The sequence below is a fragment of the Ranitomeya imitator genome, chromosome 6 (genome assembly GCF_032444005.1).
Source record: "Ranitomeya imitator isolate aRanImi1 chromosome 6, aRanImi1.pri, whole genome shotgun sequence".
Lineage (NCBI taxonomy): Eukaryota > Metazoa > Chordata > Amphibia > Anura > Dendrobatidae > Ranitomeya > Ranitomeya imitator.
Window position 1 is genome coordinate 243,803,274 of NC_091287.1, and position 25,765 is coordinate 243,829,038.

The window sequence follows — 25,765 nt, forward strand, 5'->3', positions numbered from 1 at the left end:
AAAGGAAATCCTGAAAACATGACCTGTTGGTGGGCCTTGAGGACTGGAGTTGGGGACCTCTGCTCTAGAGCAGTGATGTTTTTGGCTTTTCGCTTGGCAACACGGACTTTCAACTCCCTCCAAAGGTTTTTTATAGGGTTGAGATTTGGAGACTGGCTAGGCCACTCCAGGACCTTGAAATGCTTCTTACGAAGCCACTCCTTCGTTGCCCTGGCGGTGTGCTTTGGATCATTGTCATGTTGAAAGACCCATCCACGTTTCATCTTCAATGCCCTTGCTGATGGAAGGAGGTTTGCACTCAAAATCTCACGATACATGGCCCCAGTCATTCTTTCATGTACCCGGATCAGTCGTCCTGGCCCCTTTGCAGAGAAACAGCCCCAAAGCATGATGTTTCCACCACCATGCTTTACAGTAGGTATGGTGTTTGATGGATGCAACTCAGTATTCTTTTTCCTCCAAACACGACAAGTTGTGTTTCTACCAAACAGTTCCAGTTTGGTCTCATCAGACCATAGGACATTCTCCCAAAACTCCTCTGGATCATGCAAATGCTCTCTAGAAAACTTCAGACGGGCCCGGACATGTACTGGCTTAAGCAGTGGGACACGTCTGGCACTGCAGGATCTGAGTCCATGGTGGCGTAGTGTGTTACTTATGGTAGGCCTTGTTACATTGGTCCCAGCTCTCTGCAGTTCATTCACTAGGTCCCCCCGCGTGGTTCTGGGATTTTTGCTCACCGTTCTTGTGATCATTCTGCGTGGAGCCCCAGATCGAGGGAGATTATCAGTGGTCTTGTATGTCTTCCATTTTCTAATTATTGCTCCCACTGTTGATTTCTTCACTCCAAGCTGGTTGGCTATTGCAGATTCAGTCTTCCCAGCCTGGTGCAGGGCTACAATTTTGTTTCTGGTGTCCTTTGACAGCTCTTTGGTCTTCACCATAGTGGAGTTTGGAGTCATACTGTTTGAGGGTGTGCACAGGTGTCTTTTTATACTGATAACAAGTTTAAACAGGTGCCATTACTACAGGTAATGAGTGGAGGAAAGAGGAGACTCTTAAAGAAGAAGTTGCAGGTCTGTGAGAGCCAGAAATCTTGATTGTTTGTTTCTGACCAAATACTTATTTTTCACCATAATATGCAAAAAAAAATGATAAAAAAACAGACAATGTGATTTTCTGGATTTTTTTTTCTCAGTTTGTCTCCCATAGTTGAGGTCTACCTATGATGTAAATTACAGACACCTCTCATCTTTTTAAGTGGTGGAACTTGCACTATTGCTGACTGACTAAATACTTTTTTTGCCCCACTGTATATATATATATATATATATATATATATATATATATATATACAGCTCTGGAATGTAATTAAGAGGATGATGGATAGTCACAAGCCATTAAACAAAGAAGAACTGCTTACATTTTTGCTCCAGAAGCAGTGTACAAAATATTGATTTCGGAACTCTTTCTGAGTTAAAACACTAGTATTGTTGTTTCTAAATGATTATGAACTTGTTTTCTTTGCATTATTTGTGATCTGAAAGCACTGTTTTTTGATTTGTTTTTTTATTTTGACTATTTTTCTTTGTCAGAAAAAAATACAACATTTATTGCTTGGAAATTCAGAGACATGTTGTCGGAAGTTTATAGAATAAAATAACAATTTACATTTTTACTCAAAAATATACATAGAAAGAGAAAAATCAGACAAACTGAACGTTTTGCAGTGGTGTCTTAATTTTTGCCAGAGCAGTATAGGTTAGATAGATATCTATAACCATCTATAGATAGATGGTTGTATGATGCGACCATACAGCCTGCCATACAGCAGAAACACTCAGTGCTCAGTGTCTCCCTGTTAACTCCTATTACCTATCTGACAGCACTGCGAGCGTGAGAATGTTCTCCTGCTTGCGGTGCTGTCAAGGTCCTGGGAGTATACAGCCAGTGAACTCACTTTACCTTTCTGACATTTCTCACGCTTGCGGTGCCATCAGATAGGTAATAGGAGTTCACAGTGAGACACTGAGCACACGCTGCTCAGTGTCTCTGCTGGATGGCAGGCTGTATGGTCGCATCATGCAACCATGCAGCCTGCCTTTTAGATGTAGCAGAGCTAGACCCGTCATGGGACAAATGGATTTCATCTTTTCTGCGGAAAGGTGAGGAATATTGTTTGGTTTTTTAACTGTTTTGCAGAAGACAATGGCGTCGGTGGAATGGGCAAGGTCGAAAGTATGGTTTAATTAAGATTTATTAAAGGATGCTGTGTCATTCGTTCAATTAAAGGACTTTTTTCTGTGTGTGTTTTTATACGATATGACTATGGGGTAAGTAATGGGGGCGTCTTATTGATGCCTCTCCATTACTAAGCTTGGGGCTTGATGACACCTGAAAATACAATGGTGGCATCAACTCCCCCAACTATCACCCCACTTGCCCTGTAGCGGGGTTATAGATGTGCCTTTTCTTGGGTGGCAGAGAGCTGATGTTTTTAACCTGGGAGGGTCAGTATCTATGGCCCCTTCCTTGGCTATTAATATCAGCCTGCAGCTGTGTGTATAGCCTTTGCTGGTTTATGATTATAGGGGGACCCTACGTAATTTTTTTTAGGGTCCCCTCTTTTAATAGCCAGTAAAGACTAAGTATACAGTTGTGAGCTGATAAAAAGAGCCTGTGAAGCTCCACAGGTATTACCGCCTTCCCAGGTTATAAACATTGGCCCCCAGCCGTTGGCTTTCCCTCTGCTAGTTAAGAAAATTGTGCGGGAGCCCACGTCTTTTTTTTTCAGAAAAATAATCTTTTATTAATTAAGTACATGTACAGTAAGCTGCACACACACTGTACTAATTGTATTTATCACTGACATTTGTATAACTATCTGTTTTAAGTGTATTTACTGTACGTAATCCATCTATTCTATGCTGTCGGCTCCTGCTGTGATTTTGTAGTATGCGGTTGCTGAATTGCCGGCTTTTTTTCTATCAGTCTATCTATGTAATATATACATACCGTATATATGTGTGTAACTGACATCTATATATAGGTATTTTACTGTATGTGTATATATCTATTCTATTCTAACCTGTCACGCTGTGATTTTACTGTAAAAGTAGATAAACACGGCACTCTGTGAAGATATGAGTTCTGATGCTCGAGTAGGTTATCCAACCCTCAGTCACAAGTATTCAAGAATAACCTGGCACTCAAAAATTGTGAAAAGCAACAATTACAGTTTATTATTATCCAGACATAGAACCAGTTTGTTTGTTGAACGTTTTTGGTCCCAGGTGGACCTTCTTCAGAACAGTTCAATTTATCTGGAATTGGAGGATAATGCATATGGCCAGTAGGGTAGTCCCTCTGTTAATTTAATGGCTATCACCAAACTTAAATGCAGTGCTCCAGCACTGGTGGCATGCTAAGTGGCCGAGGGGAAGCGACCTAGCACGCCACCAGCGCTGGAGCTTCACCACGTGCTGACCTCCGGATCTCTGTAGCGCCATTGTGCACCACACACCCCAGATGTACACACTGCATTTAAGTTTGGGGATAGCCATTACATTATCAGAGGGACTACCCTACTGGCCATACGCATTATCCTCCCATTCCAGATAAATTGAACTGTTCTGAAGAAGGTCCACCTGGGACCGAAAACGTTCAACAAACAAAATGGTTCTATGTCTAGATAATAATAAACTGTAATTGTTGCTTTTCACAATTTTTGAGTGCGGGGTTATTCTTGAATACTTGTGATTTTACTGTAGGCGGCACATGAATTGCCGGCTTTTCAAAGGACACTGGTGCGTAAAAATTGGACAGCACACGCATGGTCCGAGTGCTGTGTGATTTTTTTCTCGCATCCATATGCTTGCATTGGCGAATCTTGGTGCCAATTTGCAGCATGCTGCGATTTTACAAGCACATCGAATATGCCTGAGGAAAAAACGCTGATGTGAGCTGCCCTATAGATTAACACTGGGCTGAGTGCTATGCAATGTTTTGTCGCATAGTACTCGGCTGTATTCTACGGTAGTGTGACGCCGGCCTTAGTGTGTATCTTTAGGTCATTGTGGTCATCCGCGTGACAAGAAATGTATACAAGTTGCACAGTCTGTATTCCTTCAGCAGGTGGTGGTTGATGGGAGCACTCACAGGAACACAGCTTTAGATTGGAGCAGTCGCAAAGACTTTTGCAGGGGCTTGATCTGAATTTTGCCATGTATATAAGTGGACTGATAAAAGCATTGAACATATTCATCAGCCTGGTAGTCTCAGTGGACACATTGATAATGTTTGCCCACATGCATTCACTATGACAAACTGCGGATGTTAGATACACCAAGCAGATAATTAAGAAAGCATAGCCAGATGATAGACACAAGATAAGGAATGATGATGCGTAGGTAATGTCCAGTATGACAGCTCTTCCCATATCACATGGCAAATGGGTTTTCTGACAAGCTAAGTATGCAATTATTCTAACATAACATGGAACCATTGCAAAAGTTGGAATAAGGATATTGGGAAAGAGGAATAGTATAAAAGACCGTACCGTTGTAATATTTAGTACATCAGCAACATGCATGGAGCCACATACATGCTTAGACCTTCCATAAACTCTAAAAGTAGTGTAGACATAGCCTAGTGAAGCAATGGCAAGACTTAGTGCCCATGATACCAAGACTACCATTTTACCAAATTTTACATTCTTATACTGGATTGATATGAGAGGAAAATATATAGTAACCATGCGGTCAACACAGATAATGCAAATAAATAAGACACTTCCAAAGTGCCCGAGGGTATTGGTGAAGTTCATTACAGAGCAGGCATATTTTCCTAGGTGCCAATCATATTGGTGGTTCAGATATGTGCCCCATACTGGACAAGACAGCAGAAATATGATGTGCGCAACAGCAACATTCACTAGATACAAGTGAGAGGTGGACCAATTTTGCATATTTCGGGAAGTGCTGACAATTTTTATAATGTTTACAGCAATGCCAGTAAATGTCAAAATGTAATACAGATCTGAGAATATTTCAGCAACAACGGCGTTAATAGGTTCACAATCTCCATCCGTGATTTGTGGAATTCTAAACACTTTCACTTGGCTTGTGCAGCTGTCGTTGGTTGAGTTGTCTTCTCTTTTAGATGATGTCATGATGAAATCATATCTACTGGTGCTCACACTAAGAAATGTTTTCTTGTTTCAGATAATTTTCTCTAAGAAAAAAAAATGACATTATTATCTTTGTTTTTACCGAAGTATTGCATATACAACATAATAATAGTTTACAAATCCATTTTACTCTGGGGTCCAACACCATCATAAAAAACATCACATATGACAAAACTACACTATAAATGGTGCTAAAACTGCAGGTTGCTGGTGACTTCCCCGTTAAAGTGGTTTCCCAGGATTGGTAAAATTTAGAGAAGAACAGATAATAGGTTAACTCAAGTAGTCACTGCTGGTCTCTACTTAATGCTGGATATCATTCGCTTAACCCAACTGACCATTGGGTACCACTTGAGCAGGTACAATTGAAAAGGTTTGGTATTACGAAGCTGCCAGCAGAATGTAGTTCTTTCAAAAACAAGTCCAGCAATACCTTTACATGGCCAGTCCATTTATCCTTTACTGAACCAGTTTTAATTTGTATGCAAATGAGGCTAAAGATATTTTGTAGATCTGAAGTCTCAGTTACTCCACCTTTATTCCTCGCTCAGGAATCTGCTTCCTCTTGCTTGATGGATCCTTTTCCTGAACCCAAAGGCTGTCAGTCATACAGAAGGAGATGGCGTTAGGCAGGGAATACAGCCGGAGTTCAGAGCTACAATAGAGCTTCAGACTCATTTGCATATCAATTGGAACATTGATTTCTCAGTAACAAAGTCACAGACTGGCCATGTAAAGGTATTGATGGATTTGTCTTTTAAAGAGCTACGTGCACATATAAATAATTTGGGGGTTGAAATCCTGTTGACAAATTCCTTTTAAGGATTAAAATGTAATAAAGTTAGGTTTACATTTTCTATCATAACAATGTAACAGCATTTGCTATGGTAATACTCTGCTATAAAAAGGGGCCCACTGCCTTTGACCCTTGTGAAAGCTTCAGAAAAAAATAGTAACATATGACAAGGAAACATCCATCAAAAATATTAACCCCTTACCGGCATCGGACGTACTATACCGTCCGATGCCGGCTCCCCTGCTTTGATGCAGGGCTCCGCGGTGAGCCCGCACCAAAGCCGGGACATGTCAGCTGTTTTGAACAGCTGACATGTGCCCGTAATAGGTGCGGGCAGAATTGCGATCTGCCCACACCTATTAACTAGTTAAATGCCGCTGTCAAACGCAGACAGCGGCATTTAACTACCGCTTCCGGCCGGGCGGCCGGAAATGACGTCATCGCCGACCCCCGTCACATGATCGGGGGTCGGCGATGCGTCTGGATGGTAACCATAGAGGTCCTAGAGACCTCTATGGTTACTGATCGCCCGTCGCTGTGAGCGCCACCCTGTGGTCGGCGCTCACAGCACACGTGCAATTCTGCTACATAGCAGCGATCAGCAGATCGCTGCTATGTAGCAGAGGCGATCGTGCTGTGCCTGCTTCTAGCCTCCCATGGAGGCTATTGAAGCATGGCAAAAGTTAAAAAAAAAAGTTTAAAAAAATGTGAAAAAAATAAAAAAAACGTAAAAGTTTAAATCACCCCCCTTTCGCCCCAATCAAAATAAATCAATAAAAAAAATATCAAATCTACGCATATTTGGTATCGCCGCGCTCAGAATCGCCCGATCTATCAATTAAAAAAAAGTATTAACCTGATCGCTAAACAGCGTAGCGGGAAAAAAATTCGAAACGCCAGAATTACGTTTTTTTGGTCGCCGCGACATTGCATTAAAATGCAATAACGGGCGATCAAAAGAACGTATCTGCACCGAAATGCTATCATTAAAAACGTCATCTCGGCACGCAAAAAATAAGCCCTCAACCGACCCCAGATCATGAAAAATGGAGACACTACGAGTATCGGAAAATGGCGCAATTTTTTTTTTTTTTTTTTTAGCAAAGTTTGGAATTTTTTTTCACCACTTAGATAAAAAATAACCTAGTCATGTTTGGTGTCTATGAACTCGTACTGACCTGGAGAATCATAATGGCAGGTCATTTTTAGCATTTAGTGAACCTAGCAAAAAAGCCAAACAAAAAACAAGTGTGTGATTGCACTTTTTTTGCAATTTCACCGCACTTGGAATTTTTTTCCCGTTTTCTAGTACACGACATGCTAAAACCAATGATGTCGTTCAAAAGTACAACTCGTCCCGCAAAAAATAAGCCCTCACATGGCCAAATTGACAGAAAAATAAAAAAGTTATGGCCCTGGGAAGGAGGGGAGCGAAAAATGAACACGGAAAAACGAAAAATCCCCCGGTCATGAAGGGGTTAATAAAGACAGTGGGTGCATTTTTTTTTTAACCTAGGACTTAAATGTCATTGTTTTTTTACTGGCATACTTACATGAGTTTTATAATTTGATTAGGCATTCCTTTGTGGATCTTGCTGTCACTTGCAAAATGGCAACTGTTTCAAACCAGAAAAAAAAATCAAGATATATATATATCATAAAATGTTTGATAAACTTATAATCAGTCTCTATTTTAAAAGGCTGCGTTCACATGCAGCTTTCATGATATTGCTTTTAATTGCAATAAACCTGTGGCACTTAGATCAATTTACTGTTTACCTGTACAATTTATTTATTTTACTTAATTATATAACACTACTGTAAAGATGAGCTGATCACTTTGCGCAAACCTGGTACAGGTCAGGTGCGAGAATTTCCTAACCTTCCTGGTTATTCAGTGCAGTGTTTGATTTGCTGGCTTGGAGTGATTTCATCTGTGCAGCGCACAGGTGATGACATGCCAGCACAGCAAATTATAAGACCAGCCTGGAATCCAGGGGCTGGCTGGCAAATTTTAGCCTGGGGGCAAGCACACAGCAGTGGCCCATGAGTAGCGGCCCATCCTTCAAGGAGCTGTCAGATCTTAAGCTACATGTCTACAGTCACTATGTGTGAATCCTCATATCGTGCGCACTGTGAAGATTCTCTGGTGCCGGCGCCGGGAATAGGTGATCTTGTGACCGCAAGCATGCGATATATATATTTCCTGCCACATTCCGACTGGACTGTTTCTGGCCTTGTTCAATACAGTTGCATTAGGCCATGCAGGTCTAGTCGACATGTGACCGCATGTATGCAAATCACAAACTTGAAGTAACATATCCGCCAAATAACCACAGCACTGCGAGCAATGTGAGGATTCACCAGTCTGCAGTCACATAGAATGACACAGAGTGAATGCATCAACGACACACGCACACACACGCACAGCCCCACTCGAAGATTTATCTATCGTGGGGTTCTTAGTACCTTTATCACTCTCTATCAAAAAATGGTGTTGTACTCTGAGTTTTTGCATAAAATCATTTAAATCTAAATAGAGATTAAATATGTTTAATGGGGAGTCGGGGCAAAAGGATAGCCCTCGTTCCAAGAGTGAAGTTTCGTCTCCATTCAACTGGTAGTCAGACAGAGATACTAGAGTGTTTTTTTGGAATATCCAAATTATGAGTTATATCTACTACAGGGGGGCCTTCTAGTTTTTTTGTTTTTGCCCTTGCCCCTAGTACCTCGTGTTCTCTTCTTCTTTTTATCTTGGATTCGTGACCCGGTACCACCTGAAAAAAATGTGTGATCTTTGTATTTTGTGAGTCAATAGGAAGGTGAGGTGGTGAAATCAAAGAATTCTGATGACAGTGAGTAACTACATTTTCCCTTACTAGGATGTTAGATTCTATTGTATCAATCACTGGCAGATCAGTGACTGTATTCACTCTAGTGGGGGAAGAGATAGGAAGTGGTAGTGGGGTGAGAGATATAAGGGAGCAGTCAGTATCATAGACTGAGAATTGGGAGAGATTTTCAACATTGTCTTGCGCATTAAGCCCAGGGCAGATCACATTGCCAGAGGAATTATCAGAGGAAGCGAACAAATTAGACGTTTGTGGCGGTGCTTTTATATGAAGGGGAGATTTATTCAAATTCGGACCAGAAAGTGGGGAGGAAGTTGATATTTCTAATGGTTCTTTAGAAGTAATTAAATTATTTGTATGGATATTAGTAATGCCTTTTAAACTTTCCTTATGTTGTTTATAAAACATTTTCTGTTGTTTATTACATAGATTTAATAAAGGGTTAACATCATTTTCTGGATGGGGAGATACTGTATCTTTAGCCGATTGTAGACTAACAGTTGGTTGGTTTCATAATTCTGTTTCCTTAATTATTAGTAGATCTATCTTTTTTACCCCTCATAAATGTAGACACCTTTTTTGTTATTAATCCTTCTTCATACTTATTCAATCTAACATATAGTTTTAAGTTAAGTTCTAAGAATTCCAAACAATGAGAAAACGTGTTGAGTTTCTCCTTAATTGAACTGAGTTGAATTACGGCAGAATCTGCAAGAGAATTGCGTTTAGAAATAAGTAAATTTATCATGTGTAGAGAGCATTCTGAGCGTATGGCATCTCATTTGGCCGAGAAAGCTTCATCATTGGGAAAGGAAGATTGCCGAGTTATAATTAAACCTTCTGAGATATAATGTTTTAAAAAAAGAACATCTATATAATTAGTATTTTCAATTTTGCTAAAATTTTCAAATTCAAAAAAACATTCTAATAATTTCTTTTCTTTTATTATCACTTAAGGTATGTAGAGTAGGAGTAGAGTAGTATGTAGAGTATTTAAGGAAATTCGATCCCTACCTTTTAGTAAATTATATAACACAAATTTGAGTAATGGCTGCCATTAAATCCCTCAATGAGAACAAGGGGATTATTATAAAAACTGCGGAAAAAGGGGGGTTAGTTATAATGAATAGGGGGTTCTATACTACAGAGGCCCTTAGACTTTTGAGCGATTCTGACTACTATTCAAAACACCAATATCCCTCATGATAAGGGTGCTGAGGCTGTTCAGCAATTCCTATTGAAGGATACTTCTCTACCTCCCCAGCAAAAAGATTTTTTAATAAATGCAATTTTGTTTGTACTTAAAAACAATGTATTTTATTTTGATCAAACATTCTATCGTCAGGTCAAGGGTTGCGCGATGGGGACGAGAATCGCCCCCAGTTATGCTAATTTGTTCATGGGGGCGGTAGAGTCTGTCCTCATCGCACAGTCCGACCTTACCTCTGGCAATTTGTTCTTTTACCGACGTTTCATTGACGATTTGTTCTGTATATAGACTGGAACGGAGGGGGAGGCGCTGGAGTTTATCTCTAATCTCAATGGGAATTCGTCGGGTTTATATTTTACAGCTAACATTTCAAACATTTCTATTCAATTTTTAGATCTTGTTATCCACGTTGATGAAACTGGTCATCTCTCTACTACTACACATTTTAAACAAGTTGATGAGGGTGAATTCAGGACATGTTGTACATGCATTTCTCCTTGACAGCCTGAGAAATATGGGTCGTTCAAGAAATTGTTCAGAAGAACAGTGTACTTTGATTAAAAAGTTGATTGGAGAGGGTAAAACTTATAAAGAAGTGCAGACAATGATAGGCTGTTCAGCTAAAATGATCTCCAACGCTTTAAAACGGAAAGCCAAAAAAGAGAGATGTGGAAGAAAACGGAAGACTACAATTTGAATAGATGTAAGAATAGCCAGAATGGCAAAGGCTCAAACAGTGATCACCTCCAGGATGATCAAAGACAGTCTCAAGTTACCTGTGAATCCTGTGACAGTTAGAAGACACCTGTGTGAAGATAATCTCTTAGCAAGAAGTCCCCACAAAGTCCACCTGTCTAAAAAAAAAAAAAGTGTACTGAAGCGGATACAATTTGCCAAAGAACACATAAACTGGCCTAAAGCGAAATGGAGAAACATCTTGTGGACTTATGAAAGTTAAATTGTTCTTTTTGTGTCCAATGGCCGCAGACAGTTCGTCAGATGATCCAATGTGTCTGCAAAAATATTGTCTGTGATTGATGTTATGATAATATGTCAAGAAAAAATAAAAACTCAGGTTGGCAAACCCTAGTGCAGTTTCATTAGAATTTACTGCTGGTTTATATTTAGCAAGGGTAGGTGCATACAGAGTTTTTAAGGAGACCAGGACCCCCTGAAATATGCCCGAAAAATCTTTAAAAAATTATTGACAAACTCTTCCTATTGATTTCTATTGTAAAACAACTTTCTGTTCATACAGTTAGTCTTTAAAGGGACACTGTCACCTGAATTTGGAGGGAACAATCTTGTTCAGCCATGGAGGCGGGGTTTTGGGGTGTTTGATTCACCCTTTCCTTACCCGCTGGCTGCATGCTGGCTGCAATATTGGATTGAAGTTCATTCTCTGTCCTCCGTAGTACATGCCTGCACAAGGCAATCTTGCATTGCGCAGGCGTGTACTATGGAGGACCGAGAATGAACTTCAATCCAATATTGCAGCCAGCATGCAGCCAGCGGGTAAGGAAAGGGTGAATCAAACACCCAAAAACCCCGCCTCCATGGCTGAAGATTGTTCCCTCCAAATTCAGGTGACAGTGTCCCTTTAAGCATTCATGTCAGTTCTTTGAAACAATTCCTGATGGAAAAGGCTTCAAACTAGGCACTGTCTGATCAGAACACTACAAAAAGCCTTCAAAACCGTATCGGGAAATTAAAAAAAATCTCCAAAGAAGGAGCATTTCTTGAATAAGTTTCCACTAGAAGACTTGTCATTTTTTTTGGCCCAAAACATTTTAGTAATTGTCTTGCTGGCATTTCCCAAAGTGTTTGATAATGTTTCTCTCTTCATCCTACATCTAAGAAATCTGATTGTGTCACAACTGTTACACCCAGTAAGCTAAGTGAAACATTATTGGAATCAGGGTCTCTGCTCCTACGTGATGCTGCTCTCAGATGAGGTAGCAAAAACCTGCTGACAGATTCCCTTTAAGAGTCTTTCAAACATTTTTTGTGTGACTTTTAGACATTTTTCTGAGCTGACCCAGTCCGAAAATGCCGAAAAAAACCTCTATCTTCACGGAGTTTTAGAATTTTGAATGGCAATCAGCAATTAATTGCATCACCAATTCAATAGGCATATAAATATTGATTGCACTAATCAGCAAGATTTTCTGGGTTTTTGTAATTAAATAAAAGTGCATTTAATAGCCCACTGGTTAAAATGGGAAAGTTATCAGTCTAGCTCAAACATACATTTTAGAGTTAAACCAAAAGGACAGTGTCACAGCGCTTAACCCCTTAGTGACAGAGCCAATTTGGTACTTAATGACCGAGCCAATTTTTACAATTCTGACCACTGTCACTTTATGAGGTTATAACTCTGGAACGCTTCAACGGATCCCGCTGATTCTGATTCTTATGTTTTTTCGTGACATATTGTACTTCATGATAGTGGTAACATTTCTTCGCTATTACTTGCGATTATTTATGAAAAAAATGGAAATATGGCGAAAATTTCTAAAATTTTGCAATTTTCAAACTTTGTATTTTTATGCCCTTAAATCAGAGAGATATGTCACGAAAAATAGTTAATAAATAACATTTCCCACATGTCTACTTTACATCAGCACAATTTTGGAAGGGAGTTATAAGGGTTAAAAGTTGACCAGCAATTTCTCATTTTTACAACACCATTTTTTTTTAGGCACCACATCACATTTGAAGTCATTTTGAGGGGTCTATATGATAGAAAATAACGAAGTGTGACACCATTCTAAAAACTACACCCCTCAAGGTTCTCAAAACCACATTCAAGAAGTTTATTAACCCTTTACGTGCTTCACAGGAACTGAAACAATGTGGAAGGAAAAAATGAACATTTAACTTTTTTTTGCAAACATCTTAATTCAGAACCATTTTTTTTATTTTCACATGTGTAAAAACAGAAATGTAACCATAAATTTTGTTATGCAATTTATCCTGAATACGCCAATACCCCATATGTGGGGGTAAACCACTTTTTGGGCGCACCGCAGAACTTGGAAGTGAAGGAGCGCCGTTTGACTTTTTCAATGCAGAATTGGCTGGAATTGAGATCGGACGCCATGTCACGTTTAGAGAGCCCCTGATGTACCTAAACAGTGGAAACTCCCCACAAGTGACACCATTTTGGAAACTAGACCCCTTAAGGAACTTATCTAGGTGTGTGGTGAGCACTTTGAACCCCCATGTGCTTCACAGAAGTTTATAACGTAGAGCCGTGAAAATAAAAAATCACATTTTTTCTACAAAAATGATCTTTTTGCCCCCCAATTTTCATTTTCACAAGGGTAACAGGAGAAATTAGACCACAAACGTTGTTGTGCAATTTCTCCTGAGTACGTTGATACCCAACATGTGGGGGTAAACCACTGTTTCGGCGCACCGCAGAGCTTGGAAGAGAAGGAGTGCCGTTTTACTTTTTCAATGTAAAATTGGCTGGAATTGAGATTGGACGCCATGTCGCGTTTGGAGAGCCCCTGATGTGCCTAAACAGCGGAAACCCCCCACAAGTGACACCATTTTGGAAACTAGACCCCTTAAGGAACTTATTTAGATGTGTGGTGAGCACTTTGAACCCCCATGTGCTTCACAGACGTTTATAACGTAGAGCCGTGAAGAAAAAAAAAATCGCATTTTTTCTACAAAAATGATCTTTTTGCCCCCAAATTTTTATTTTCACAAAGGTAACAGGAGAAATTAGACCACAAAAGTTGTTGTGCGATTTCTCCTGAGTACGTCGATACCCAATATGTGGGGGTAAACCACTGTTTGGGCGCACCGCAGAGCTTGGAAGGGAAGGAGTGCCGTTTTATTTTTTCAATGTAGAATTGTCTGGAATTGAGATCGGACGCCATGTCGCGTTTGGAGAGCCCCTGATGTGCCTAAACAGTAGAAATCCCCCACAAGTGACCCCATTTTGGAAACTAGACCCCCCAAGGAACTTATCTAGATGTGTGGTGAGAACATTGAATGCCCAAGTGCTTCACAGAAGTTTAGAATGCAGATTCGTGAAAATAAAAAATATTTTTTTTTCCACAAAAAAGATATTGTAACCCCCAAGTCTTTATTTTCACAAGGGTAACAGGAGAAATTGGACCACTAAAGTTGTTGTTCAATTTATCCTGAGTACGCTGATGCCCCATATGTGGGGGTAAACCACTGTTTGGGCACACGGCAGAGCTCGGAAGGGAAGGAGCGCCATTTTGGAATGCAGACTTAGATAGAATGGCCTGTGGGCGTTATGTTGCGTTTGCAGAGCCCCTGATGTACCTAAACAGTAGTAACTCCCCACAAGTGACCCCGTTTTGGAAACTAGACCCCCCAAGGAACTTATATAGATGTGTGGTGAGAACTTTGAATGCCCAAGTGCTTCACAGAAGTTTATAATGCAGAATCATAAAAATAAAAAATATTTTTTTTTCCACAAAAAAAGATTTTGTAGCCCCCAAGTTTTTATTTTCACAAGGGTAACAGGAGAAATTGGACCCCATAAGTTGTTGTCCAATTTATCCCGGGTACGTTGATGCCCCATATGTGGGGGTAACCCACTGTTTGGGCGCACGGCAGAGCTCAGAAGGGAGGGAGCACCATTTGACTTTTTGAGCACAAAGTTGGCTGTCGTGTTTGGAGACCCCCTGATGTACCTAAACAGTGGAAACCCGCCAATTCTAGCTCCAACTCTAACCCCAACACACCCCTAACCCTAATCCCAACCTGATCCATAATCCTAATCACTAACCCTAACGATAATCACAACCCTTACCCCAAAACAACCCTAATGTCAACCCTAACCATAACCCTAATCAAAACCCTAAATCCAACACACCCCTAATCCTAATCTCAACCCTAACCTCAAACCTAACCCTAATCCCAATACACCCCTAATCACAACCCTAACCTTAACCCTAATCCCAAACCTAACCCTAATCCCAAGCGTAACCCTAATGCCAACCCTAACCCTAATACTAACCCTAATCCAATCCCTAACCCTAATCCCAACTCTAACCCTAACTTTAGCCCCAACCCTAGCCCTAACTTTGGCCCCAACCCTAGCCCTAAGGCTACTTTCACACTTGCGTCGTTTGGCAAACGTCGCAATCCGTTGTTTTGGACAAAAAACGGATCCTGCAAATGTGCCCGCAGGATGCGTTTTTTCCCATAGACTTGTATTGCCGACGGATTGTGACGGATGGCCACACGTCGTGTCCGTCATGCACTGGATCAGTGTTTTGGCGGACCGTGAGCACAAAAAAAGTTCAATGTAACTTTTTTTGTACGTCGCATCCGCCATTTCTGACCGTGCATGCATGGCCGTAACTCCGCCCCCTCCTCCCCAGGACATAGATTGGGCAGCGGATGCGTTGAAAAACTACATCCGCTGCCCACGTTGTGCACAATTTTCACAACGTGCTTCGGTATGTCGGGCCGATGCATTGCGACGGCCCCGTACCGACGTAAGTGTGAAAGAAGCCTAACCCTAAATTTAGCACCAACCCTAACTCTAAATTTAGCCCCAACCCTAACCCTAAATTTAGCCCTAACCCTAGCCCTAACCCTAGCCCTAACCCTAACCCTAACCCTAGCCCTAACCCTAATTTTAGCCCCAACTGCTCTTCTCCTGCCGGCCAGCAGATGGAGACAGATGGCGGGCGCACTGTGCATGTGCCCGCCATTTTCTTTTCGCCAGAAGACGCTGGCGGCCAGGAGGAGCAGCAGAGGACCCAGGGACACCGGTAAGTATAATAGGGTCCCCGAATCCCCCTATTTCTCTGTCCTCTGATGTGCGATCACATCAGAGGACAGAGAATTACACTTTGCTTTTTTTTTTTGCGGTTGCTCTTTGGGGCGATCGGGGACCCCTTTTCTCTGTCCTCTGATGTGCGATCACATCGGAGGACAGAGAAATTAAAAAGAAATCGCGTTTTTTTTTTGCGATCGCCGGTAAACGGTTAATTACCGGCGATCGCAAAAGCGGGGTCGGTAAAAAAAACCCCGAATCATGTTCTCTGGGGTCTCGGCTACCCCTGGCAGCCGAGACCCCGGAGAAAATCCGACTATGGGGGGCGCTATTTACTTTTTCCACAGCGCCGTTAATTAACGGCGCTGTGGTTTAAGTACCCTTAGCGGCCGCCGTTAAAAGGCGTATCGGCGGTCGCTAACGGGTTAAGTCTTGGTAAATTACACTGTTGCTTGAAAGTTTGTGACCTCTTCAAAACTTTCCATATTTCTCCATAAATTTGACCATAAAGTACACCTTTCACACAAGTCCTAAAAGTAGATAAAAAGAATAAAATAAAATAAATGAGACAAAAATTTTGAGCCATAGTCATTTTTAAATTAGGAAAATTATCGAATATCTTATTGTTGTTAGTGACAAAAGTATATGAATTTTTAGGATTAGCAGATAATTTGAAGATTAAAATAGATTCTGGTGTTTTCAATAAATGGGATGACAATCATATGTAAGTGGGCAACCTGTGTTTGTTTTAAAGATCAGGGATCTATCAAAGTCTGACTTTTACTGCACATTTTTGTAGAAGTACAGTATATCATGGCATGAACAAAGAAGATTTCTACGGAAGAGTTGTTGAAGCTTACCAGGATGGAAAAGGTTAAAAAAAAATCTGTAAAGAATTTGGACTCTACTAATCCATGCACAGATTATGTAGAACTAGAGGAAATTCAAGATAATTGTCTTCCCCAGGAGTGGCTGACCAACAAAGATCACTCCAAGAACAAGACTTATAATAGTCAGCAACGTCAAAAAGGAACCCAAGGTAACCTCTAAGAAACTAAAGGCCACTCTCATATTATGTAATGTTAATGTTCATGAGTCCACCATCAGGAGGACAGTGAACAATAATGTTGTGCATTGCAAAGAGAAAGCCACTGCTCTCCGAATAAACATTGCTGCTCATCTGCAATTTGGTAAACATCACTTGAACAAGCCAGAAGGCTATTGGAACAATGTTTTGAAAACGGATCAGAACAAACTATAGCTTTTTGGTTTAAATGAGAAGCGTTAAGTTTCGATAAAGGAACAAACACTGCATTTCAACATAAAAACCTCATGCTCTGTGATACACAATAGTGCTAGTATCATGTTTTGGCCTTATTTTTCTGCTACTGTGCTAGGATAGTTAGCCATCATTGATGAAACAATTAATTCTGAAATTTAAAATGAGCTGATTTTAAAGAGAATGTGTAATGCAGCAAGACAATGACCCAAAGTACACAAGTCCTTCTACAAAAGAATGGTTAAAGAATAAGAAAGTTAAAGTTTTGAATGGCCAATTCAATGTCCTGACTTTAATCCTATAGAAATGTTGTGGAAGGACCTAAAGTGAAACATTCATGACAGAAAGTCCATCAAGGTCAAGCTGTTTTGCAGGGGGGAAGTTGGGTTCAAATTCTTCCAAGCCGACTAATCAACAATTGCCCAAAATATTTAAATGCTATTATTGCTGAAAAGATCACACCAGATACTGAAAGTGAAGGTTCACATGCTTTTACTACTCACAAATACATATTAGATCATTTTACTCTATAAAAAAATTACATCTAATAATTATTACTTATTTTATTGAAAATTCTGAAGGGTTCACAAACTTTCAAACACCACTATACAGTGGGAAAAAAAACTTATATAGTCAGCCACCAATTGTGCAAGTTCTCCCACTTAAAAAGCCTGTAATTGACATCATAGGTAGACCACAACTATGAGAGTCAAAATGAGAAAATAAATCCAGAAAATCACCTTGTCCGATTTGGCAAGATTTATTTTGGAAATTATGCTGGGAAATAAGTATTTGGTCACCTAAAAGCATGCAAGATTTCTGGCTCTCACAGACCTGTAACTTCTTTAAGAGGCTCCTCTGTTCTCCACTCATTACCTGTAGTAATGGCACCTGTTTGACCTTTTTGTCAGTATAAAATACGCCTGTTCACAACTTCAAACAGTCACACTCCAAACTCCACTATGATGAAGACCAAAGAGCTGTCGAAAGACACCAGAAACAAAATTGTAGCCCTGCACCAGGCTGGGAAGACTGAATCTGCAATAGGCAAGCAGCTTGGTATGATGAAATCAACTATGGGAGCAGTAATAAGAAAATGGAAGACATACAAAACCACTGATAATTTCCTTCGATTTAGGGCTCCACGCAAGATCTCACCCGGTGGGGTCAAAATGACCACAAGAACAATGAGCAAAAATACCAGATTCACACGGGGGATCTAGTGAATGACCTGCATAGAGCTGGGACCACCGTAACAAAGGCTACCATCAGTAACACACTACGCCACCAGGGACTCAGATCCTGCAATGCCAGATGTGTCCCCCTGCTTAAGCCAGTAAATGTCCGGGCCCGTCTGAAGTTTGCTAGAGAGCATTTGGATTATCCAGAAGAGTATTGGGAGAATGTCATATGGTCTGATGAAGCCAAAGTAGAACTGGTTGGTAGAAATAAAACTCTTCGTGTTTGGAGAAGACAGAATGCTGAGTTGCATGCAAAGAACACCATACCTTCTGTGAAGCATGGGGGTGGCAACATCATGCTTTAGGGTCGTTTCTCTGCAAAGGTACCAGGACGACTGATCCATGCACATTAAAGAATGAGGCCATGTATCGTGAGATTTCGAGTTCAAACTTCCTTCCATCAGCAAGGGCATTGAAGATGAAACGTGGATGGGTCTTTCAGCATGATAATGATTCCAAGAACACTGTCAGGGCAATGAAGGAGTGGCTTCGTAAGAAGCATATGAAGGTTCTGGAGTGGCTTTGCCAGTCTCCAGATCTCAACCCCATAGAAAACCTTTGGAGGGAGTTGAAATCCGTGTTGCCCAGCAACAGGTCTAAAACATCTCTGCTCTAGAGGAGATCTGCATGGAGGAATGGCCCAACATACCACCAACAATGTATACCAACCTTGTGAAGACTTACAGAAAACGTTTGACCTCTGTCCTTGCCAACAACTGATATATAACAAAGTAATGAGATGAACTTTTATTAAAGACCAAATACTTATTTTCCACCATAATTTGCAAAATAAATCTTGCCAAATCAGACAAGGTGATTTTCTGGATTTGTTTTCTCCTTTTAACTCTCATAATTGTGGTTTGCCTATGATGTAAATTACAGGCCTCTCTCATCTTTTTAAGTGGGAGAACTTGCACAATTGGTGGCTGACTAAATACTTTTTCCCCCCCCACTGTCCCAGCTGCATCTTTTTCCCCAGTCTGCTAAACTTTCTTGTGCTCCACATTGGACTTTACAAATAGCCCGGCATGCTCCCATGTGATCATCTACCTGCGCCTATATAAGGCCTACCAAGACATACATCTGTGTCTTGGTATTAAGACTTTTAGATTGCCTATGCTATGTGTCTGCATTTGGCTTCAAGAACATCTCCTTTCCACTTGTGGGTTCCATGACCTCTGCTACAGCTTCCTGGACATCTGCTATCTGTCAGCAGTCTCTAGGATATCATCTGTCTGCCTGCAGCTTCCAGCACCTCTGCTACCTGTCTGCAGTTTGCTGGATGTCTCCAGTCTGCCTCCAGCTTCAAGCATCTCTGCTACCTGTCTGCGGTCTCCTCAACGTCTTCAGTCTGCCTGCTGCTTCCAGTACCTCTGCTACCTGGTTGCGGTTTCCAGGATGTTTCCTGTCTGCTTTCGGCTACCAGTACCTCTGCTACCTTTTTCCCATGTACTCCATCTGTCTGCGGCACTGACACCCTTGTCCCCTGTGCCAACCAGACATTGGGCTTCAATGAGATCCGCCTCACCTAGCGAGCCTGACAATGACATACTTAAAGGTTCCCATAGTATTCAAATAAAAATTTCCTTTCACTTTTTGGAAATGCAGATTTAGACTGCAAATACAATATAAAAATGAAATAGGTACATGAAAACCTAAGTAGATTGAAAAGTGGAAATTAAAGCTATTTACCTTTGATAGTGAGGACTGATTCAGGCAGCAACATCCTTGCAAGTGTAGTCCTTTATAATTCCTCAGTTTATATATAGTTGAGGTCAAGTATGTAGAATTCCCAAAAGCAACATTTAATCCTTGAAAGCCTACAGGTGTCACTAACAAGCTACTCATTATATGTATGTCTGAGGATTGTATTCCCACTTGGGAAATACAGGTCAAAAATGTTCTTTATGCTATTTTTTGTTACACTGGTAAAGACTGACTGTGTGTCATGCTAAATTGTATAGTTAATATTTGTGAAATTTGTATCTATTGTGTTTCTCTGTACAAAGAGCAAGAGATCACCTTTCTGACAGTTTGCTTAGATCCAACTGTAAAAAAAAGAATGTCAACAGTTCTCAAGCAAGAATTAAACTTGGGGGGTATCTGGGCCTGTCTCACTCGTTATCTGTGGTGCTGGTCAGGTAGTGTGGAGGTCAGATCTGAAATGTCTATGTTTGGCCCTGGCCGACCTTTATCTGCGCGTACCCTTTTTGGCGCCATGGGAGTGGTTCTGAAATGCTACAGGTACAGTCTGCATTCAATATGGTCCCGCTTTTTCCCCACCTCTACATGAACATATTTAATTGGGGAAGTATCAGGACACCATCATACATATAAACATTTGCCTGGGTACACCAAAATTACTGTTTACAAAGCAATTTCCCAGCTTTCTTTACAGACTGATTTATTTTCTGGAAAAAAATAAGACAAAGTTTGAACTCAACACCTGTATCTTTTTTATTTCCGAAAGTACAACGATTTGTTTAAGCATTTTATATATAATAATGTGACCTAAAACACTCCAATATGTAAACTCTTTATCATATTCTGTATTTCCTTACTGTTATTGTTTATGTTCCATTTTTTATACCATAGCCTTGTAATCAATGGGACAGTATGCTTTATTCCACCTAAACATAACAGTATTAGAGTACTTATTGGTCTGTATAGCAAATACAATTACATTATTAGCACTAAAATGTTATTTTAGCCCCAAGTTTTTAATTTTTAAAAGTCGAACTAATAGAAAATGGACTATTTTATTTGTTACACAATTTCACCTGAGTACGCCGATACCCCTTATATTGTCGGAAACTTCTTTTTAGTGACAGTACAAAGCTTAGAAGAGAAATAGCGCCATATTGGAGTGAAGATTTTGCAGGAATGGTTTGTGGGCAGGGCTGCCACTAGGAATTTCGGGGTCCCATACTGGCAACATTTTCGGGGCCCCCCTTGAGACTCCGCCCAGGCTCCACCCCAGCCTCGCCTCCACCCCTCGTACCATCCAGTCCCACTGCCATCTCTTGGAAAAATTCCACTTCTGCACCACATCCTCACCAATCACAGATTTAGGCTATGTGCACACGTTATGGAATTGCGATGGAAATTTCCGCTGCAATTCCGCAACTTCTGCCGCAGGTAAAACACATGCGGAATTGGCATGCATATTACCGCTAAACACTAGCATTTTGCAAGCATAATTAGCTTGCAGAATGCTAGCGTTTTCCAAGCGATCTGTAGCATCGCTTGGATAACTGATTGACAGGTTGGTCACACTTGTCAAACATAGTGTTTGACAAGTGTGACCAACTTTTTACTATTGATGCTGCCTATGCAGCATCAATAGTAAAAGATAGAATGTTAAAAATAATTTCAAAAAATGGTTATTCTCACCTTCCGACGGCCCCCGATCTCCTCAGCAGCGCTCGCAGTGGCTTCCGTTCCCAGGGATGCTTTGCACGAAGGAACTTTGTGATGTCACGGTCACGTGACCGCAACATCATCTCAGGTTCTTCATGCAATGCATCCCTGGGAACGGAAGCGGCTGTGTGCACCGCTGAGAGGCGGGAGGACTTCGGGGCCAACGGAAGGTAAGTATATCATTATTTTTTATTTTAATTCTTTTTTTTTTTTTTACACAGGATATGGTGCCCAGTCCCTGGAGGAGAGTCTCCTCTCTTCTAGACACTGGGTACCATCCGCACATGATCCGCTTACTTTGCGCTTGGTGGGCATAGCCCCATGTGGAAAGTAAGCTGATCAATGCATTCCTATGTGTGCAGAGTCGCCGCGATTCCGCACAAAGAATGAGCTTGCTGCGTATTTTTCCGCAATGCGATTCCGCCGCGGTACAATACGCAGCATTAGCACAGCATCCCAATGAATGCAATGGGTTGTTTTGTGTATGCATTTTCACAGTGAAAAAATGCAGCAAAAACGCATACAATCCGAAACTTGTGCACTAAGCCTTACAGTTCCCATCACCACATACATAGCCAGCAGCTTTTTGTTTTCGCCAAGAGATTTTTTAATCCACCATCAAGACAAGGTAGACTTCTGGACGGACTCTACTCTACTGTAACTTACTAAACATTTGTTAAAATATCCAATACAATTTAGGTATATTTTTATTTATTTTCAATTTTTAAAATGACCAATAATATCGTAAGCAAGGAAAAATACCGCCACACCATGGTCAGACACCATATTACTACCACATAGTGACCTATAATACCACATACAAGAGAGAAATACCGCCACACCGTGTCCAGATCACATACTACCACCACAATGACCAATTAATAGCACATACAAGGAACAAATACCACCGCACCATGTCCAGATCACATATTACCACCACCACCACATGGTGACCAATAATACCACATACAGGGAACAAATACCGCCACACCATGACCAGACCACATGTTACCACCACACAGTGACTGAATACTGCAATACTGATCATTAATAAAAAACACAATACTATCACCATAAGTGCCATTATACACAGGAGATCTGTACTTAGTATGCAGTGTCTGTGTACAGGTAACTCACCAGCGACGTCTCTAGGTGAAGTCCTTCAGCCTCGCTTTCCATCTTCATCCAGCACCGACCGCCATCATATCTTCTAGCCAGGGCTCATTTTTGCAGGAAATAACATAGTTTTCTAGAGCTCCGCTTGCAGAACACATTGCTTAATTTTTTCCCGACTTCTACACTACACCAGATAAAGAAAAAAAGGCAACCTAGTGTCACTCTGCACAGTAACAGGACCACCCCCCATTTAAAACAGTATCCTCAAAAAATAAAATAAATACATCACTGCAGTAATAATCTCCCTTAATTAGCCCCTATGATAATAATATCCCCCATCCTGGCCCTGTGTATCTCATTCCTGGCTCCAGCAATATGTTCTCACATCCTGCCCTAATGAGTATCCATTCTGCCCCCATATGATCTCCCCATCCTGCCCCGTCTGTCCCATGATCCTGACCCGTCTGTCCCATGATCCTGACCCATCTGTCCCAAGATCCCGCCCCATCTGTCTCCATCGTGTCCATCCTGCTCCGTGATCCTGCACCATGTGTCTCCATCCTGCACCATCATCCTGCCCCATCTGTCTCCATCCTGCCCAATCTGTCTCCATCCTGTGTCCCATATCCTGCCCCCGTGTCTCACATCCTGCACCCGTGTCCCACATCCTGCCCCGTGTCTCACATCCTGCCCCCGTGCCTCACATCTTGCCTCCATGTCTCACATCCTGCCCCCATGTCACACATTCCGCCCCGTGTCTCACATCCTGCCCCGTGTCTCACATTCTGCCCCGTGTCTCACATCCTACCCTGTGTCTCACAATCTGCCCCGTGTCTCACATTCTGCCCCATCTTACATTCTGCCACGTCGCACATCCTTCTCTCCTTGTCACATGTCCTGCTCTGTGTCTCACATTCTGCCCCCTGTCACACATTCTGCCCCATGTCACACATTCTGCCCCTGGGTAGTTTTCATTCCTGCCCCGAGTTGCTTTCATTCCTGCCCCGTGTTTCCATTCCTTCCCTGTGTTTTCATTTCTGCCCCCTGTGTTTTCATTCCTGCCCCCTGTGTTTTCATTCCGGCCCCGTTTTCATTCCTGCCCCGTGTATTTTCATTCCTGCCCCGTGTTTTCATTCTTGCCTCGTGTTTTCATTCCTGCCCCGTGTTTTCATTCTTGCCCCGTGTTTTCATTCCTGCCCCGTGTTTTAATTCCTGCCCCCTGTATTTTCATTCTTGCCCCGCTTTCATTCCTGCCCCGTGTTTTCATTCCTGCCCTGTGTGTTCATTCTTACCTTGTGTTTTCATTCCTGCCCCCAGTGTTTTCATTTCTGCCCCCTGTGTTTTCATTCTTGCCCCATGTTTTCATTCCTGCCCCCTGTGTTTTCATTCCTGCCCTGGGCTTGCCTCATTCAGTTAAAAAAAAAACACCTTTCTTACCTGGCCGCTGTCCAGCGCCGACATCCATCCCAGGCATTTCAGTGCGGACTCGCCGGCGAATCACATTGACGTTATACGCCGACGACGTGCACGCTGACGTCAGCTGCCAGCCTCCGATTGGCTGGTGGCTTTAACTGTTGCCTTGCGGGCCCCTCCGGGCGCAGGTTCGGTGTCCCTTCAGAAGCCTGCTACTGTGGCCCGGGCTCGATGGGCAGATGAGACGGGGCCCGATGCGGGCCCCCTCTGCCCACCAGGCCCCATACGCCAGTCAGCGCAGTAATGCCCTGATGGCGGCCCTGTTTGTGGGTGTCATGTCACAATGGCAGAGAACCCAAGGTGCCAGAAAAGCATAATGCTCTGTGACTCCATTTTACAAACTGCACCCCTCAGTGAGTACATTTAGTAATGCAGTGAAGATCACAGATGTGAAGGGCCACCATCAGGGCATTACTGCCCTGACTGGCGTATGGTGCCCGTTGAGCAGAGGGAGCCCGCTTTGGGCCCCAGTGACAGGATTCTGCCGGTGCAGAAACTGAACCTGCGTCTGAGACGCAGGTTCAGTTAAACTCTATTGTAGTGCAGGCCCACACGGTAATAGTTAAAAGCTGCCAGCCAATCGGAGGCTGGCAGCTGATGTCTGCGCGTACGTCACCAGCATATGACGTCATTGTCTTCCGCTGGCAATTCCGCGCTTGAAATGCCTGTAGGAAACATCGCATCAGGAATGCGGCCAGGTAAGTAGAAAGTTTTTGTTTTATTTTTATTGAAAGCGGCAAGCCCGGGGCAGAATGGAGACACGAGGCAGAATCGAGACACGGGGGCAGGATGGGCGACAGGGGGGCAGGATGTAAACACGTGGTGCAGAATGGAGACATGGGGCAGAATGGAGACGCGGGGGCAGGATGGGAGACATGGGGTCAGGATGGGAGACACTGGAGCAGGATGTAAACACATGGTGCAGAATGAAGACATGGGTCAGGATGGGGATAGGGGGCAGGATGGAGACATGGGGGCAGGATGGAGACATGGAGGCAGGAATATGGGTCAGGATGGAGAAAGATGGGGCAGGAATATTGGACAGGATGGAGACAGATGGGGCAGGGTCATGGTGCAGGATGGAGACAGATGGGGCAGGATCATGTGACAGGTGGGGCAGGATCATGGAGACAGATGGGGGCAGGATGGAGACACGGGACAGGATGGAGACAGATGGGGCAGGAATATGGAGCAAGATGGAGACAGATGGGGCAGGGTCATAGGGCAGGATGGAGACAGATGGGGCAGGGTCATGGGGGAGAATGGAGACACAGGGGCAGGATGGGAGACACGGGGCAGGAAGTAAACACATGGTGCAGAATGGAGACACGGGGCAGGATGGAGACAAATGGGGCAGGAATATTGGGCAGGATGGAGACAGATGGGGCAGGACCATGGAGCAGGATGGAGACAC

General features: G+C 42.3%; 1 long non-coding RNA gene across 1 annotated transcript; it reads right to left on the minus strand.

Moving 5' to 3' along the window:
* Positions 1-1,624: 1,624 nt before the first annotated feature.
* Positions 1,625-11,070, minus strand: LOC138642406 (uncharacterized). Its single transcript, XR_011314043.1, has 4 exons — positions 10,823-11,070; positions 8,714-8,761; positions 7,538-7,600; positions 1,625-5,232 (listed from the first exon to the last, which is right to left on the minus strand). It is a non-coding gene; the product is annotated as an uncharacterized lncRNA (long non-coding RNA).
* Positions 11,071-25,765: the final 14,695 nt, after the last annotated feature.